A 20,309-nucleotide genomic window follows, 5' to 3' on the forward strand; every position below is an offset into this window, starting at 1 on the left:
AAGAAGTTACTATTTCATATAATTAATATTCTTGGACTTACTCAGAGCCAGGCTGGCTGTATGGCCATGGACAGGAAGCAGGGCAAAGCAGTTCAGCCTAGAAGTGATTTTTCATGACCTTAATATTAACAGATTTACATTAATCATTTCCTCTAACATGGTTGCAAATCTTGGATTGTCATGATTTATTTTGATAAATCTCTAAGTGTCTCTAAGATACTGGACTTCTTTACTGACAAGTGTGAGCTCAAGGAACAGCAACATGAAGCAGGAGTTAGTTACACTTTCTGATCACCTTCAGGATGATTGATTTTACGTGTAAATTGACTTTATTACCTGTATTGTGCCAAGTATACTGTCGAATGTTGGTCAAGGTGTTTCTTTCAAGGAGTTTTTAGATTAGTACCATTAAATTAATAGATTTGGTGAATCGATCAACTTTTAAAAATGAGTTTGGTCTCATCCAGTTAAGAAAAAAAATTGCATGGACCAAAGATGTTGAGTCTTCTATGTCAGCCAGACTTTTGCACTTTCCAAACTATATCACCAGCCTTGGCTTGTAGATTCTGTATCCCCGCAACTGTGTCACAGAGAATGTGATGAATGCATCCCTGGTGATGCATCTGACTTCATGGTAACTAGCATCCTAATGCACTTGAGTGGTAGATAGCAGGGTCAGGCTTCGGCTGCACATAAGGTATGGAAACAAAGGAATAGCAAATGCTAGGACACAAGGGAAGAACATAAATAAGGAAGCATCTCAGACTACAAAAAACCAAAACATCTAAAGTTCCTTTACAGAGAGGGGTCAAAACAAATTTAATATCAATCAGAGGTTTGATCAAGCTCTTCCGCTCATGCTAAGTATGACCAGGTTTTTGTTTGGTTGATGGGCTAACCTTTAATAATTTCCGTAAACTGTGACACAGCTTACAAAGTCAGTTTCCTTCTGTTGTTCAGTCATTATACCCTTGTGCTTAGTTGACCAATGTGTGGTGAACGGACTTCAGAAAATGCTGAGTCCCGGATGTTATTATTATTGGCTTTGTCAAGGGGCTTTCAGGATTTCAGTCAGGATTTGTCAAATGCTTCCTGTCTCTGACATCATTATCTCATAGAAACATCCTGGATCCATGGTTTGGTCTGAGACCTTCTAGGGAGTCTGAGGAGCAATTGGTGCCCGGGTTAGTGTGAAAACGCTAGGATGAGAGAGAGGCAGCAAGTATCTGCCCCATCAGGGAAGAGGCCAAGTTATCTCCAGAGTAAAGTCTTGGGCAAAGTATTTCTCAGATGAGCAACTTATCTACATTAAGAATTGAGCTGAATCTGATTTAGACTTTTAATAGACACAAAACAAAGATGCCAACTGTAGCCACCCATCAGCTGCAGGATGCAGTAAAGAGGTCATGTATTCAGCAAACATGGCATTGAGACTCTGTGAGATAACCTAGCCTGCCTTTACCATAACCCACACATTAAAGGTCAAAGCTAATATTAATAACCTGCAATATTGGTGATAATTTTAAGTAATAATAAATAAATATAGGGCAGGAGGCAACTCATTTAAATATTCTGGTCTTGTGACCTACTTTAATGTTTTATCATAAAGCTATGCAAAGTGCACAAGGATGAAGGCAGAAGAAAACACATATGGCACTATAGATGTCTAACAAGTTAGAGTGTGGAGCATGCATGCCTTTTGTCCTTTATGGTGATCCCTACCTGTCTCAAGGAGAAATGACAGAGATGACTCCCACCTCATATATGATCAGGTCAAACGATGTTTGTCACCAGCTGTTCAGAGAGAGCTCTTCAGAAGACCCAAAGAGGTAGGCTCCTGTGGGTCCTCTTTTAACTTTATCGAAAGTGTTTGCTGTTTATTCCTTATGATGTAGATTTATAATAATTATTGTTCCATTTTATAAGGAAAGCAGGCTTTAGAAATTAAATACTTTGCCTAAGAACACATAGTTATTTGGTGGCAAGGTTGGTATTTAAACACCAGCCAGGCTAATGATAAATTCAAATTTTTCTAATTGAATAATACAGTATATTTTCTGTTTTTATTTTTAAAATTATAATATGATTACAACATTTCTCCCTTCCCCTTTCTCCCTACAAACCTTTCAATTTACTCTCCTTGCTCTTTTTCAAACTTATGGCCTCTTTTTTTCATTAATTACCATTTCATGCATATAAATACAATCGTTCACATTGTGTAGTGTTGTTTATATGTTTATATGTTTTTCAGGGATGACTTTTGGGTAGTGGATAACCAGTTGATGTACTCTTCCCTGGGGAAGACTATTTCTCCTATTCTCAGCCTTAGTTGCCTGTAGATCTTTGTGTAGGGTTGAGGCCTCAGGGGGTTTTCCTCATCCACTTTTGCCATGTCTACTCATCTGTAGTCATGACTCCTCATTAAGACAACTTCTCTTTGCAGCAGATGGAGACCACTACAGAAAATCACAGGCAATCAAAATGAAGCATCTTTTTAATGAAGAAACCATATCCTCAGACAGGAAATAAATGGAGGTAGCTGACATTACTAATAGCTGTTATAGTTAATTCCATGCAGCATTTTGCTCTGCTTCTGAACCCAAGAAGAGATAGGGTCAAGCTTTCCTCAGAATGGTTTTCTTTCAGCCAAATCATTACATAGTGAGAATTTTGATAAAAAAAAAAAAAAAAAAAAAAAAAAACAGTTATTTTATGTTAATATATTTTTGTTTTAATCCCAGATGTGGGATATGGGGATGCTTCAGATTGTCCATAGCTGTTAATTATGGATGTCTTGTGCTCCAGGAGGGGAGTTACTTTTGACTGCTGCAGATAGTTTACATTTGGAATTCTAGGAACTCTGGAGAGGGTATAAATGGGAGTGCCCACTGCTCTTCCTGCTGCTGGCCCTGCTGCTGTACTTGCTATTGCTGGATTGCTGGGTTGCTGGGTTGCTGGGTTGCTGGGTTGCTGGGTTGCTGGGTTGCTGGGTTGCTGGGTTGCTGGGTTGCTGGGTTGCTGGGTTGCTGGGTTGCTGGGTTGCTGGGTTGCTGGGTTGCTGGGTTGCTGGGTTGCTGGGTTGCTGGGTTGCTGGGTTGCTGGGTTGCTGGGTTGCTGGGTTGCTGGGTTGCTGGGTTGCTGGGTTGCTGGGTTGCTGGGTTGCTGGGTTGCTGGGGTGCTGGGGTGCTGGGGTGCTGGGGTGCTGGGTTGCTGGGGTGCTGGGGTGCTGGGTTGCTGGGTTGCTGGGTTGCTGGGTTCCTGGGTTGCTGGGTTCCTGGGTTGCTGGGTTGCTGGGTTCCTGGGTTCCTGGGTTCCTGGGTTGCTGGGTTCCTGGGTTCCTGGGTTCCTGGGTTCCTGGGTTCCTGGGTTCCTGGGTTCCTGGGTTCCTGGGTTCCTGGGTTCCTGGGTTGCTGGCTGGAGATATTATGACCACAAAGGTTGGACTTGCCTCAGGGAATTTGATGTCACTAGTCAGCAGGAAGTAGTCTAAAGAGGTCTCTGTCCCCTTTTCCCCCTAACCTACTTTCTCTCCTCCCTAGTGTTGGGGTAGGGGGAGGTTGGATGGAATTAGGGTAGAATATGGTGGGGGTTGGAAGAGTGATAGATATAAAAACCCAGTAAAGTAACCCCAGAAAGTACAGCATTACAATTTTGTTCCTGTCTAGACCGACCCTCAACTTAGTTGCACTGTTCTAACATGCCTTGATTGGTTTCTAGGACTTAAGTCTCATCTGTCTTTTGATTGAGTACCAGCATACTTATCCCCACCTGTTATATCAGCTTCTGAGATAGGCACAGTCTACCCTATCCTGGTCACACCCATATTCTCACAGAGTCTGAGTTATTAAAATGTAAAAATAAAAGCAAGCTGAGGGAGAGTCATAATTTGTCCCATGAATACATTTGTCTTTATTTTGTCAAGAGTCTCATGATAAAGCTGAAAAGGTTCAGGTGACATTAAGGTTGATTTATAGATCAAAGGTTACCAATGAAAACCAGGATTTTTTGAAGATGTTAAAATCAGAATCAAAGCAGAGCTGCAGGTTGGCAGACACCTTGATTTAAGAAGGGCACATGCTCCTAGCTGTATGGGAATTTAGAAAACATTGAATGTGATTCATCTATTTTGCAAACATGGAAGCCAGCAGAGATGTACTTATTGACTTGTGTACCGGAGTTACTCCATAAGACAGGGGAAGATGGTACTAGAGAAACTGTCCAAGATCAATGTGGAAGGGATTTTGTAACATGCCTGCCTTTGAAAGATTAGAGAAGTCAAAAATGGCAAGCAAACTGATGAAATCAACATTTGATTTGAGCAAAATCTACTGAGGTTTCTTTTATTCTTTACTGTTTGTAAAAATAGATTTAATCCTTACTACATACTCATGCACCCTGACTTACTGCTGCCCTTTGGCCGGCTCTTACCCTCTTGCAGGTGGGAAAAGTCAGCTAACCAGTTTGGCTAATGATGTAGGGATGGAAAGGTCATAGGTCACTTCTAGGCAGAAGCAGTGAAAAGCCAGAGTTCACTTCCCTGGCTATGGTTATCTCTATGGTACATGTTCTAGAAATTGCTGCTTCCTAATACAAACAGATTTACATTATGGCTTTCTTGAGAACAGCCTAGCCACTAACAGAAAGCAATTAGATACCAAGATCTCAGAGTTCATCTACGTGATCTTTTGAAATTTTAAAAGTTTTCTTGTAAAATATAAATATTATATATTCCTATGATATAAAGTTGACATTATGAAATCACACACACATATATATTTAATAAGAATTATGATATCATTTAATATTCAGTTAATAATTTTCAGGGCTACATATGAATTACTTCACTGACATTTTTGGAAACCCTAAAGATATAAAAGTTTCTGAGTCCTATTTTGTAGATGAAGAAACTGAATTTCAGAGAGGTTAAAATAATACATCAAAGTATCACAATTAGAAATTGCTGCACGTCAGACAGAAATTGATCTAGATCCAAACTGAGGAAGGTTTAGCTATTGAACCATAGTACTTACGATCTGAGATCAAACTGAAGCAGAGTTAAAGGAATGTGGGCATCTGCCTTGAAGTGGTGGCTCATGGTACCCAGAAGAGTCATTGAACAAGGCACAGGGCAGGTATCTAGACAGAACCAATAGGGGAAAGGGAAGGATCCTGGGTGTGGGGCATGGGGCAAGAGTGGGCATGATGTTAGGGTAGGAGGTGAGGGAAGGTCAGGGTGGGGGATGACAGGGAGCTATAAAATATCCAAACTAAGACTTCCAGCCTTAGGATTCTCCCATTGCAGATGTAGTCTCTGTTGTTCTTTTGTCCTTACTAGTCAGCTACACAGTTCTTCATTAACAACAGGATAGAACTCACAATCCCCTAGATGACTACTGTTGTCTTTCCATTACAGAATATCTTATCAATTTTCAATGTTCACTCGCTGCTTCTTTTTCTTTGGACTTAACTACCTATCTTGTTTTCCACGGCCTGGGTCTCACAATGCCCCTATCTAATTCTCCTGCAATGTCATTTTAGGTCTGTAATTATACTATAATACCACTCTTTTATTGTGGAATTTTAGAATGTTTTTTATGCACGTGCCATTATTAAATTCTTACGAATTGATTCTTGATCCAAGGGAAAGTACCTACTTTTCTGATTTTTTTTTTTTTTTTTTACATCACTGTGAAATTTTCTTGTATCCTCAATTTAAATTTGCTCAGTACAATGTAGGATTTTATGATTCATCCAGGATCTTTCCAACACTTTAATATTGTACTTAAATCTGCATTATTGGGTTTATAAAGTTGAATACTTTTAATTCTAATAGAGCAAATTATTTTTATTCATTGCTTTTCACACCCGTTATCCCTTTTAATAATTGGTTGGGATATATTTTAGAAGTAATAGTTTATTTTATAAGTGACTATGTAGTAGCAGTAGTTCTTGTAGAAAAAAATGATGTTGGAGCTGCAATATTTATGAAATTTCCTAAGGGCATATAAACCACTCAGCATTTATCTTAGTAGAAATTGCAAAATGAGCTGAGATATGTTTGATTAAGTCTTATGGTATGTAGTGCCCTCTAACCATTTGACCTTCATCAGAACTCATGTCTGCTTTAATTCATTGTTTTCTTGGCTTATAAAATACAGGCAATGCATGGGTGAAGTGTATTGAAGGGCTTAATAAGCAACACTTTGAACAGTATTATACATGTAAATTTTCTTATGTTAGCATATTACTTCTGATGATTGAAAAGTCTAAATAGTTTTTTGAAATTAGACAAATGGGAGTAGATGCAAATGCCCAATAATTAAAGGGACTTTGAATTGAATAGAAATATAGTAGCTGGAGAGATGAATCAGCAGTGAGGACACTATACTGTTTTTGTAGAGGATCTGGGTGGTTCCAGGGTCCATGTTGGTGGCCCACAACCAGCTCTGGGGAGATCATATGCCTCCGTGGCCTTGGTGGGAACTGCACTCATATACGCGAACCCAAATACAAACATACTCACAAAATTGAAAATAAAGTAATTTCTAAAAAAAGAAAAAGAATGTAAACAATATTTATACGATGTTTCTCCTTTCTCCCAATTGTCATTTTTACTCCTGTCTCTAAGTTTATGTATAATTGCATGTATTTACATGATATTCGCATGGATCAGGGAAGAGGAAAAAGGGAAAGGGGAGACAGAGAGAGAGAGAGAGAGAGAGAGACAGAGAGAGACAGAGAGAGACAGAGAAAGAGAGAGACAGAGAAAGAGAGAGACAGAGAGAGAGAGAATAAACAAGCTACAGTATATTTAATGGAACCAAGAATGTTCTTTCTTTATTTGGCAAAAAGCCTCTTTGTTAAGCAAATATTTTTTAAATTAAAACCAAAGGCTAAAAATTAGATGTGTCACTTTAAAGTTACTGTAAAAAATGGAAAGCTGTGTAGGCAGCTAGACTTATAATTTTGAAAATGAAAACAATTCTGACTTGTTAGTTGCAAGTCTTAGGTATTTGTGTGGTCTTATATAAAGAAAAAAAAGGAATATTCTTTTTAATATTGACATTTGGATTTGATATTCATTCATCTATGCAAAATGCTTGTTTAACAATTTTAAACAATTGTAATCTCAGTTGAAGGCACAACCTTGAAATTTAGTTTTATAAGGACAAAATGTTTGGGTGGCATTTGAGATTGAATTCATTTTGACTGAATCCATCACTTGTGTTTTCTGTACCATTGAAATTTTCCTGGGGAATTAACTCTGCTAGCCCAATGGGCCCTGAGGTAGTACTCTTGCCTCCAAAGAAAAAAGACAGGTGACAGTTTGAGATTATAATTTAAACAAGGAATTAAAACCATTTTATTTTTATAAATGCAATTCTTTTCCTATCATCTCCTTAAAGCAAAACCTTATTTTTGGATGTTAAAAGGCAAAAATAACATTAGAGACAATACAGTGAGCCTTCTGTGGTACTCTTTCTGTTATTGAAATGTTTGCATTATATTTGTAGCAATTACCAGAAAGTGGGCCACTGTCATGACAGGCCTGGCCATGCTGATTTCTAGAAGAATATGGAAGACTTTGGGAGTTTAGAGTAGAAAGAACAGCTGAATACTGTAAGTAAGGCTTAATGGCCATCCTACTAGAACTTTGGAAGATAATAGTGCCAAGAACAATGTGGACTGTGATGGCCAAGCTTCTGAGGGGAATGCTATTACCAACTGTGCTAGAGACCATTCTTGTGGTATTTTGACAAAAAGAATGGCTGCTTTCTCTCCTTGTCCTAAAAATCTGCCTGTGGCTAAATTGAAGAGATTTGGACTAATTTCAGTGGTACAGGAGATTTCAAGATAGGCTAATATTGACTCTGTCTTGGTTGTTCATAATTGCGCTTATGTAGGTCTATATTGAAAAGGAGCAAGCAGAACAAAATGAAATACAATGTCTACCATTGGAGGAGAAAAGGAGCACCAGGAAATGTAATGCTGGGTCCAAGGCTTTTGCTGAAAGAGATAAGCAAAGTCCTGATGTGAAATGGTGTAGAGGTTGGGGGCCCTCAGCTTAAGATGCCATTTAATTTGTGAAAGGGAAGAGCATAAACCATTTCTGTTCCTAAAAAGCAATCACAGATCAAAACTAATGCACTGTAGTTCAAGAAGGGAGCCAGGCTCCATCCTGTGCTAGCAGCATCTATCATGTGGTTCTGGCTTGAGAGTCATGAATGATACAGGAGTAAAGTGGTTGTAGAATGATGATGGAGTCAAGTGGTCGGTCCTTCATGGTTAAGAAATACTGCTGACCCGGGTGTGTAGCAGGGGAGTTCCTGCATGGAAGACTTGAAAGGACATTGTATGTGGCTATGAAGGTGAAGCCTAGATTACATCGGTGACCCCAGGATGCTGGAAATGTCAGAGCCATAGGATATCTGCCAAAGGGAACTGTAGACTGGGAGTGGAATCAGCCTAGGAGAGAAAGTGTGTTGTGGTCAGTAAGACTGGAAGGACAAAACCATCTAAGCCTTTTGATATCAGACATGGCATGGTGCTACAGAAGTGGGAACGTAGGTGCTCATCCCCCAGTGGGCCATACCTTGTGACTTAATCAACCATAAAATTCTCAGGAGTTCTATAACAACACCTGATTTTTCTATCTATTGTGAACTGATTTCCCAATGCTGGCTTCTTCAAGTGTATTTGCATGGCATTTGAATGAGTCTCCAAATCTGCAAAATACTCAAGTGTTAATTTCTTGCTATCCATACATAACAGAGTCTTTATACAGAGGATGATCATATAGTGATGCGAATCCCTGAGCTGCCATCTTATACTCAATAGTGGGACAGAGAAGATAATCTTGGTGAAGTACTTTGAAACTCCATGGTTATCTGTTTCCAGGAAGTGGCAGGTGGTTACATAAAGTCATAGTTAAGAAGACCTACAAAAGCAAGACCTAACAAACAAAATATTCTATCCACTAGTATCAATCTATAGACCCATAGATTCTTGTTGGCTACATTAGCATGGACAGAAGGCACTAACTTAATTCTTTAAAGTCCTCATTCACTCTCCTTGAGCTGTTCCACTTCCATACTCTGAGCCCTTCCATGGTGCCTTTCTTCATTTTCCTTCCCCCAGTAAATTTTCTGGGAATGTGCAGCCATGCTCAGAGCTGATAGTGAACAGGGTCCTGCTCTCTTGCTGCATTTGCTGCCCAGGTTGATTCTCTAGGTCACAGAGGTTCTGGGTGTAGCTGCAGCTGTTGCTGTGCCATCCAGCACACCTGGCTACTGGAGAAGTCACTAGTTGAGTAAAATAATTCCATCCCTAAAATACTGTTTTGCAGGAGAGAATGGTACCCCATTCAATCTTGGGGGATAATTGCTTTCCTTTGCTATGATAAGACATAAACAAGAGCAACTTAGAGATAAAAGAATGTATTTGGCTTACACATCCCAGGTCACGTTCTCTCATAGTCCATTAAGGGAAACCAAAGCAGGAACTCAAAGCAGAGACTTAGAGGCAGGGATTAAAGCAGAGGCCATGAAGAAATACGGCTCACTGGCTTCCCACCCAATGGTTTGCTTAGCCTCCTTTTTTATACCACCCAGGGCCATCTACCCAGGGGTGGCACCATCTCTAGTGTGCTGGGCCCTTGTATAGTAATTAATTAATATTATGTCATTAATTAATGAAATATAAATTAAACAATTTCCCCACAGACTTGCTTACAGGCCAGTCTGGTAGAGGCATTTTCTTAGCTGAGTTTTCTTCCTCTGAAATGACTGTAGATTATGCCTAGTTGGCAAAAAATAATACTGATCAATCCAGTGAACCCACAGAATAGGTGGGATAAACTGATAGAGTAGAAAATTATGATCCCATAATAAAATTATGATCAGGAGTTATACATGATTATTTGTTATCTTGACCAACTAATATTTGGAATGTATTCCTTTAGTGTTTCCTATGCACTGGCTGTTACAGACCAGGGAATGCCTTGCATATGATGATAAGAGGAAGATGAACACTGAGTTATATGAGTGAGGATCTTATCCACCCATTTACTTTTCTTGATCTTCTTTGTAAGTAAACAGTGATATTCTCCAATTAGTTGATTAAGGTGTACTGCAATGATATGTGCACATAAAACATATGATATATTAAAACTAAAAATGTAAGAACACATAGGTCAACCACATGGGCATAGGTGTGTTATTTAATGAAAAAATTAGTGACATTTTAAGGCTTGTGAATTTATATTGTTAAATTGCCTTAAAATTAGATCCCTGAACTACACTCTCTGCCTCTCTCTCTTTCCTCTGCCTCTGTCTCTGCCTGTCTGTTTCTCCTCCTCTCTTTCTCTGTCTGTCTGTCTGTCTATTTCTGTCTTTCTCTCTCTTTTCTTTCTCTCATGTGTGTGTATGTGTAGGCATGACAGAAATGGAGCTGTATGTATGTGTGACACATGTACATGTGTGCAAACACACTCACAAAGAGGAGAATATCCATTGTTCTTCTATTACACCCTGCTTTGTTCTCTTGAGGCAGAGTGTCTTCCTAAGCTAGAAGCGCATGTCATATTTTTGTCTAGGTTGGCAGCCAAGCAATCCACAGCAGTTCTCCTGCCTCTGCCTTCCTAAGCACTGGGGTTAATAGGCGCATACAAACCATTCTTGGCTTGTTGTTTGGGTGCTAGGATCTGATCTCGGATCCTGTGGTTGTAGAGGAAGCCCTCTTAACAGCCAGAACATTTCTCGGGCCCCTGAGACATCTTTTGCAAACAGATCCAGTTATCATTTTCTTCTTAAGAGAAGAAGCAATTAATAAGTAGATGACTATTTATAACCTTTTGACTAAACGATATATTCATAGTAATTCTCCATAAAAAATTTAGACTCAAGAACAAACCTTAACCCCCCTCCCCCAATTAATTTTCAAGGTAAAACACAGATGTTTGTCACTATCAGAACTGTCACAGAGCCCATTGTTTTCTCCCTTCTCGTGACACCAGAACAAATATTGTCAGAGCAGAGCATCTCACCTTCCAATCTAGCAGGCCTATAGGTTACACAAGTATTTTAACCATGATCTTAAGAACCAATAATTAAAGTGACAAACCCTCAGACTATTTGACTGTGTTTACAAGTGAACACGACATTCCTTGTTAACACCGGGAGGCCAGCGTGTGTCCTGGGCAATGTTCGTGAACCCGTCTACCTGATTAGTTTGTGTTCTCTGCAATAACCCTGATAGTACTGAACATATGTTGTGGGCCGAAGCTGTCAAGGGAAAATAAGGCAGTCATTGCCATCTATCTCTGTCACCTTTAATACCCACACTTATTCAGTTACCTAGTAAGCGATGAAAGATTCCAATTATCATACTTTTAGGATTTTCACGTGTGATAAAAATAATTTGATGAATTTTGAAATAACTAGAGAGAAATCATTACAAATGACCACTTATCCTCCTCAGTTTAAAGTCATAGCCTAATCATCAGGCTGATAATTGGCTGTGGCTAACGAAACAAGGCAAATGAAAATGACAAGACTGTGCTACAGAGTCGCAGGCTGCCGCTTTCCAGCACAGCACATTGCTTCTGCCGGAGTAGCAGAGAAAAGAGAAAGTTCGCCCTAGGTAGAACATACAAGGGAGGGGGCGGGGAAACATTTAGAAACCCCTAGTAACTTCTATACATTATGTGCTTTTACAATGTTCCTGACATTTTTATTAATGTGTTTAAGTAAATGTTTACCTAAGCAATATGGTTCCCCAGTAGGTTTGTTTTTTGTTTTTTTTTTTTTTTTTTCTGCTGCAAGTTCTCCATTAACCACATGTTTTATCTTGGTATTTTACAATGTGGTAAATAAAAAACTCGCTGAATAGTGTGCTGTGTACACCCCAGCTCACTCAAGCACAGTACCACCAGGGTCACCAGGGGCTGCTGTGTTCTCTGTAGCTGGTTTGCTGGAAATCAATTACAGTCGTTTCCTGAGGATTAGGAGATGCACTTTGAGAATGTGTTCTTGTGTGTCTTAATTTGACTTTTGTAAAATTCCACTGGATTATAGAAACAGTGCAGGGCTTTAGTGTGAGCGGGAGCTGAGCCTTATTAAGGAGCTGTGGTATTTACTATTCAAGTCATGTTCACGCTGTTAGAAATTGTGTCCTGAATAACCAACTCATCCACAGCACCAATTCTAAACCATCTGAAACCAGACGTTAATACCAAGCACAAGACAAAAAACAACAGGGTTCTTCAAACCCTAGGTCATTCTACAGAAACAAAATTATGTGAAAACAATGTGAATTAGCGGAAAGATTTGGGATAATACCTTAACCCTTGAGCTCCCAAAAGATGTCTCTGTATCAACTCTATTGGCATCCTTAAAAGGTGATTTTAAAGTTGAGCATGATCCCAGTTATCCTGGTACTTGGGAAACTAAGGCAGGTAGATGTTTAAAGTTCCAGGCCAGCCTGGGTTACATTTTGGGTTCCAGACCAGACTAGTTGATGTGATGAGTTCCTGTTTCACCAACACAAAGGAGTAAAATGAAAACAAAACAAAAGGACTACATTAAGATGCCAAGTCTGTCTTCCACATGATATACTAAGGAAATAATAATAAGGGGTAATAATAAAATGTCAGTCTTATTAACTCGGAAGGTAAACTAGAAAAACATTTCCATGCTGAGATTCCATGCTTAGCGTGGAGAAATCCCAGCTTAATCCCAGCACCACCTAAAAAATACAATTGAAAAAAAAAAAGTATTTCAGAAAGCATGAAAATGACACAGTACAGGTGTTTTCTCCCTTTCCCAGGTCACAGTTCCTTAAATCAATATAGGAAATGACAAACTGAAAAAGGACACACCACAGAGCAACAATAGCACACTGTTCAGTATCTGAAAAGAACATAAAAGCTTAAATTCAGAGCGAGGGCAGGAGCACCCTTTGATTTTACAACCTGACAAGGCTGTAACAGGCTCAGTGTTGAACAAGGGAATTATGCTGCACTCCAGGGCAGCAAATATTTGCAAAGTCTCTTTGTTCCTCGCTATGCTATCATCAATTGTCTCTTTGGAGCGAGGAGTTGGTTAAAGCAAATGGAGTCTGCTTCTTTACCATCATCTGACCTGAATTTCTTATCACACCATCTTCATAAAATGTTATTGAAGCTTAGTAGTCAATTTAATTCCACATGCTGTTCCAGGTCAAGATAGGTGTGTTCTGGCTTTATTAACATGTCTATTTAGAAGAATTCTGGAAATGGGCTATTTACTGTAGCATTAATGGCTGTGGCTAATGAATAGCAACAAATTCCAAGAGAATCGTATAGGTCAACACACTCTAGGAATAAGTCTGACACTCTTACATTTATAAATACAAAAGTAAAATGCAGCTGTGGACAACTAAGCTAATATCCTAAATGCCAATAGAGAACACTTAACTGAATGTTGTGTCTTTGATTGATTTTAGAGGAGTTTTTAAATGAAAAGCCTGGTGGAAACATTTATGTTCCTGATTTGAGCTAACCACTCTTCATATTCTGAATGGATTTTAAACTCAGTGAGGAACAGTGAGTGAATGACTCCAGAGAACATCCAGTCTCCTCTGACCCGAGGACAAAAGGCTTGAGAAACTTGAATTCATGATTTTTCATGATCCATGGGGAGCCAAGGGTAGTGCCTGGGCAATTTTATCATTTCTGAAAGCAAAATCCATCCACAGAGGCTATTCCCAAAGAATAATTTAGAGACTTTTGCTAGGTCCATTTATTCTTTTGGGTTATTAAGAAATCAATTGGTAAGTAGCCACTGTAGTCTAATAAAAATTTCTTTTACAGCATTTTGCTAAATGTCAACATTTATATTAGTCTTCATCGTTACGATCTTTCTTTGTCCAACATAAAAATGTCAAGAGAATTAATTATCAGAGAGCTTGGTATTACTCTTGAACCACAAAATCAAGAAACTGATTGTTGCAACAGCAGTGACAAGGATCTTTGAGAACAGACATTGTCTAGTCTCATACTAATGCTAAGATGCTCCAAACCTGGCCCAAGTTCTTTAGTGTTTTGCAGTTCTGTATATTAAAGAAAACAATGAAAATGCTCTAAATAGAAAGTATTTGGAGTAATACAATTAAGAAAATTGACCTTTTTTACAGTGAAGAATAAGGTTGGGCTTATGGAATGAATGTTATTAACGAGTATAGAATGCAGGCTGAAGAAGCTATACAGAATTATGTTTAATGAGGCCAGTAATTTCTTAACTTGAATCAGTGTCTTTTACTTGAAACTGCCCCAAACCTGTCCTGCTCACCCTTGTAAAAAGATGTTTACAGCTTTTGGCTCCTCATCCCCAGTCTCAGTGTTTTCTTTTCCCTTCCAGATAGGATGGGATTTTTTTAAACAAACAAAAACAAAATTAGTCTTAATATGTGTTTTAATACTTCTGCTGACTTTTTGTTTTATGGCTTCCTTGATTGGCTTTATAAATTATGCTTATCTTTGGCATATTGTTTAATCACCATCTTTTGTCAGTACTTTTCTTAATTTGTCTTTACTTTAGAATTCTAAGATAATAAAAAGGAGTCATTGCATCAGGTTCCTTTTGTTCCTTTTCTTTTGAATGATTGTTCTTATGGAATATGTATACATATGTATATGCATGTGAATGTATGTATTGTGCATATGTGTATGTGTGCATATATGTGAGTGTATGTATGTATGTATATTTCTGTAATATCTAACTATGTCTATATATAGACATATAAAGATCTAGATGCTTTTCTTTCTCATTGTTGTTTTTAACTTCTAAGTTGTATAATTTTATCTATCGGATCCGTGATGCATCTGGAAGGCTTCACATTTCTGTTGTGCTCTTTCAGGTTTCTCGTACAACAAAACACATTAAAAATCAGGAATAAACTTCAAACGTATGCAGAAAGGAAGGACTTAAGGGATGCAAAAGCCCCTTTCAAAGAAAAGCTACAATATGAATGATTAATTCAAGCACACTTAGCATAAAACACTTTCAAAGATGTCCCTTTGAATTACTATGTAATTTTTTTAAAAAAATATGGAAACATTATGAAAACGGGAAAGACAGTTAAAATAAACCCTATTCCATAATAGTCACAGGCTTCAGAGAGAATGCCTTAGAGGCATTCGGGGTGGTGGCCAACACTGGCTGGACAGCCAGATACCCCATGTATGCTCCTTTCCCTTGCTGTCTGCATCTGGCACAGTGGGTGGCAACTGAAGTGGGGTTCAGTCTCATTACTGTTCACACAGAAGAGAATCAGGTTTTCTTTCTCCAAAATGAGTATTTTATTGTTTTAACTCTGCAGTGATGTCAATGATAAAACGTGTTCTTCCAAAAAACCCGAGGAAAGTGAAGATGTAATGGCTCCATACAATGTCCATCTGAGATGAAAATTAACACCACAACTCTCCCCTTTGTTCCCAGTGATTAGTGACTGTTGTCAATATGATTTTCAACTTTATTATTTATTTATTTGGATTATTATTTACTTCCTTGACTTGCATATTTTAGAAAATATAACTTTCCTTTACTTGTAGAAAAGAGATTTCAATTTCCTCCCATTTTATAACTTTTTAATATGTAACTTTTTCCTTTGTTTTGATTTCTATCAAATTATATGGTGATGTTGATTTGTTGATTGTATCTATGAACTTTCTTGCATTGAAAAAATGGAGAATATTAAAGTGTACCTGCTCTTGACTGGTCAATATTACTGTTCTCTAAAAATCCTTCAGCCTCTTAACAGTAAACGAAGCTTGTAAATAAAATGAATCTTTCAAACTTTAGAGACATATCAACATTTTGAAAGTTGAAAATCAATATTTCACACTTAAAATTTTAAAAAGCATGCATATTTTCATTGTGTCTAAGCCATACAATAGGCTTCTCAATCTTGTGGTTTTAAATTTGCCAAGTATGTTTGTCCGTGCCATCAGATCAAGTGGGCGTTCCTAAAGTTAATTCTAGCTTCTTTCATGTTGCCTGAATTTTCAATTACTATTATACTATGTAGTATTATTGTCTGTTTTTACATAGGTTTCTTGTCATTTACAGGGATATCTCATCCAGAAATTTATAATGCTGCAAATAAGAAATAAAAATGCTGGTTATAGGCATTATCTGTTACATTAAACATTTAGAACTAAAATAGCTAGCCAGTGCTGAGAATGGAAGCTTGTGTTATTGTCTGTTCTCTTTCTCCTATTATGTAGCTTTTATTTGTTGGTCAGGAGATACTGTGTCTCCATCACAGGAAAAAAAATCACACCTTTTCATGATGTCCAATGGCCAGAACTGTGTCCCGTGTTCTAGTGATATGGGAAAACAGAAAATCAAGTGTTTAAAGCCTTGAACAGGTCAAGATACACCTGGGACCTTCCATGCTTTCCTTTGAAGACTTAGAGTCCCTAGCAAGTAAATTAATGTCAAACTGTCCAAGTGTTTCATACACAGATTTCAGAATGTTTTCACCTCTCCTGAACTCAGCTTTTCCTTGGTGGCAACTGGAGTGAGTGAGTTCTGTCCCATTGATGTTTGTGCAGAAAAGAATTGTGCATTCTTTCTCCTTAATGAGTAGTAGTCCATCAGTTTAAGTCTGTCACTGCACCAAGACTCCATCACCCAATTTTATTTTGGAATCTTCTGGTGAGAACTAGATGTCTGGTCTAATTCTCTCTCTCGGTCTTTTTTATTTTAATAAAAGGCATGCCTACTTTTCCTGCATCAGCGGGTTTTGGCATTCTTAGCACATCCCAGTTTTCCTCAATGTGTCTACTTTTAGAATCGTTTATTCAGTATCATTTGGTTATTTTACATTGACTATTTAATATTTAATAGTTTTATTGAGATACAGCTTATATAATTAAGCTTTACTTCTTTAGTGAACAGTTCAGTCATTTTAGCATATTTTCAGAATTATGCAACAAATCATTTAAATCTAAGTTTAGAGTATCTTAATCAAGAATTGTACCTATTAGAAGTCACTTCCTGTCCACATATCTGTCTCTGCTCAGCCCTACACAGCCAGTAATCTACTTTCTTTACCTATGGATATGACTCTTTTTGCATACATTATATAAATGGGAGCATTAAACATGAAGTATTTTGTGACTGCCTTTTCTCATGTAATGTCATTCTCGTGGAATGTTTTGGAGGGTGACCTATTTTAAATATAATTAATTTTAACTTGTACATAAAATAATTATATATCTTCATGGGGTGATCAGATATTTTGATTGATGTATATATTGTATAATGTTTGGCATTTATTTTCACAGCAAAAATCATCTATTTCTTTCCATCTGAGCTACACATTTAAATCCCTGTGCTTGTTTCCCCAAATTTATTTTCATATTCTATGAAAAAATAAGCAAGGATACTTAGCGCTTACATGGTAAATAACAGAAGTTTGACTCAAGAACTAATACTTGGGCTATTGAAATCTTCATGGAGGTCGAAAAGAGTTTGATGCTTTGAAAGACTGCTTTCACAGACCACCAAGGTACAAACAAAAGTTGCCAGCGGGTCATGCTGGGTGAGCTTATCATATCTAAATCAGATAGCAATTGAGGGAGATTCACAACAGAGCAAGAGGATATTAAATACAGCTACCACCAGAATCTTTTTACTGGTTAGATATTATCATGTATCCTGATGAAGTTCATTGATCACCCTCTGGCGCATTTCCCCCTTTATTTCCCATGAAAGAAAGAACAAATGAGAAAAACTAAAAGGGCATTTCTGAAGAAAGACACACGCTTCATAGAAATTCACATACTGAGAAGGCTGTTTTGTCCTCTGGAGACCAGTGGTTAAAAGGTTCAGCAAGGACTTGGTGTTGCGTTGACAGTCTTCTCTAGGAATCAGCTCTTCCTACATAAAAATAAGGCAGACAGTGAAAACTTTGGCTCTGCTCTGCAGGCTCCAAGCCTGATTATAGTACAGATCTGTGGATTCAGACAGAGAGGATGACCCCAAAACTTGCATCTGGTCACTGAAGCTTAAGGGTAAAGATCTGAGGCCCTTGGTTCTCAGCACAATTATTTACATGAAAATTAAAATAAGTGAAGATTAATATACAGCCTGCCAGTGTAATTACATAAACCATATCTTTGTTTGTTTGTTTCTGGTATTTTAGTGCCTACATTGTATCTATTGAAAGAGATTAATGGAAGTTTATACTGTCCATATAATTTTATACTATATGTGGAGTGGGTGCAATGAACAAACCTACAAATAATACAGATATAACTGTATTTATAGAAGTAGCAGTCAATCGTGACTAATGTCAGGAGCAATAAAATTAGAAATAGACTTGTTGTGACTACAATATCCAAAGCGTAGAATGTTGTGTGAGCAGAATCCTGAAGTACCTTACTACATCCTTGGGTTGGATGAGACTCAGAGAGGGTCTCTCAAAGGAACTGACTAATGGGTATAAGTGGGCAAGTATTGCCAGCTACTGCAACAGATTGGGAGAGAGAGAGAAAGGAAGGTCATCATTTCAAATGAAGAAAATGACCACTTTCTAGAGAGAACATTATGCATTCAGAAGACATTAAGCAGTTAGCTGTGAGTGGGTAAAAGGGAGGAGACAGGAAGGAGGACAGAAGAAGCTGACGCTGCCGAGGGCCAGGTAATACAGTGCTTCCTGTGCATCCTAACATACTTAACCTTGATGGTAACGGAAATGAACTCACTGAGCGATTTTCATTACGGGGATGTCATTACAAGGTGTGCTTTTCAGAAAGCTCACTACAACTGCTACATGAAAGAAAAAAAAAATGTGTTGAGAGAAATAAGGCTGCAGGAAGTGAGTGCAGTTAACAAGCTTTTACAATTCCACATGAGAGAAGATAGCCAAGTGGGATGTGGTGGTATTTCAGACAGGGATGGATGGGAGCAACATGGGTAGAACAATGTGGATGGGTGTAGGAAGAAGGATGTGAACGCTGGAGTGTTTTTTTTTCTTCCCCAACGTTATTAAAGAAAAAAAAAAAAGCAGTGGTGGTCAATCTCTAGAACACGGCCAGTCTCCTGGGATTCTCCCTTGAAAGTGTGACAACGGATCCCCGAGCACATGCCGGGGAAAGAGTCCCATCACTAAGCAGGTGAGACGCTGACACCCTCACGTGCTCATCTTCCAACTTGGTCCAGTCTGTGGTCTGTCTTTGGATCAGCAATGATGGCCTGAGTGGCTATTATGGCTTCATTAATCTTCGTCTGTAGCTCTCTGAGTTCTTCTATGTGCAGCAGCCGCAGGATCTGAGCAGCTTCATTAAGAACTGCATCGCCTGTGTCAAAGCCAAGAATATGTTTGTCTAAAGCAACAGGTAAGCCCTCTTTTGTTTGATTTGCTTTAGCAACTGCATCCTGTGTTAGACGTTCCTGAACCAAAATGCGGATTGCCTTAAACATTACCAAGTAGTCATCATGACACTGAATCTGAAGGAGGTTAGCCAGAGCCATGACACCAGCCTTAAAATCAGGATTATTTACGTCCAAGTTGATCAATGGCTCTGCATTTTTAGCTGCATTGTTAGTATTTTTCTTGTTATCGGGTACTAAATCCTTGTACTTTTCAGCGTTATCTCCATATTCAAGTCTAACAGCTAAATCAAGAAGCCAGTCAATTGCTTCTTGCCGATCCTGAATCTTGAAAGGACAGTTAACATCTCTGAGATACTTTTCAAAGAATTTGGGCCAGTCACTGCTGTGGATGTTTCTCAAGTTACCTCTATCTTCAATCTTGTAGCGTCTGATTTTCTGGTCCTCAAGCCAAACGATCAAGTTTCTAAATTCTGTTTCATCTTTGCAGTTGAAGCCTGAGGGGTTGTGGTAATTCAGGGCCGTGAGCTTGCGTCGGAACATGGTCCCCGCTGCTCGCGCTGGCCGCCCGGGCCTCTGCCAGGACCGGAGAAGCGAGGTGAAGCGGGCGGCACAGGCACCGGCGACGGAACGCTGGAGTGTTAATCAATGACTGTATGTGGAGCTTGAAGAAAGGGAGGAGGAGTCAGTTAGCAGCATGTCCTGTCTAGGATGGGTAGGAGAGTGGAGACACAATGCAGTAAGATTTGACCCATTGTAACCATTTCATGATTACCGTCACAGGTGGGTTTATTGTACCACAGAAGAAAGGAGTCTTGGAGTGTTAAAGGGATTACTGGCGTTTCTTAGTACTCGTTGGTCTCCTTGGGTCACTGAAACCATATTTTTATCACATTTTTACATGCCTTTATTTTGTTTGTCAGATCACTA

General features: G+C 38.6%; 1 pseudogene; it reads right to left on the bottom strand.

The window, feature by feature from the left end:
* Window positions 1-19,076: 19,076 nt before the first annotated feature.
* LOC117719931 (RNA transcription, translation and transport factor protein pseudogene) lies at window positions 19,077-20,001 on the bottom strand (annotated as a pseudogene).
* Window positions 20,002-20,309: the final 308 nt, after the last annotated feature.

This window comes from Arvicanthis niloticus, chromosome 14 (assembly GCF_011762505.2).
Source record: "Arvicanthis niloticus isolate mArvNil1 chromosome 14, mArvNil1.pat.X, whole genome shotgun sequence".
Classification (NCBI taxonomy): domain Eukaryota; kingdom Metazoa; phylum Chordata; class Mammalia; order Rodentia; family Muridae; genus Arvicanthis; species Arvicanthis niloticus.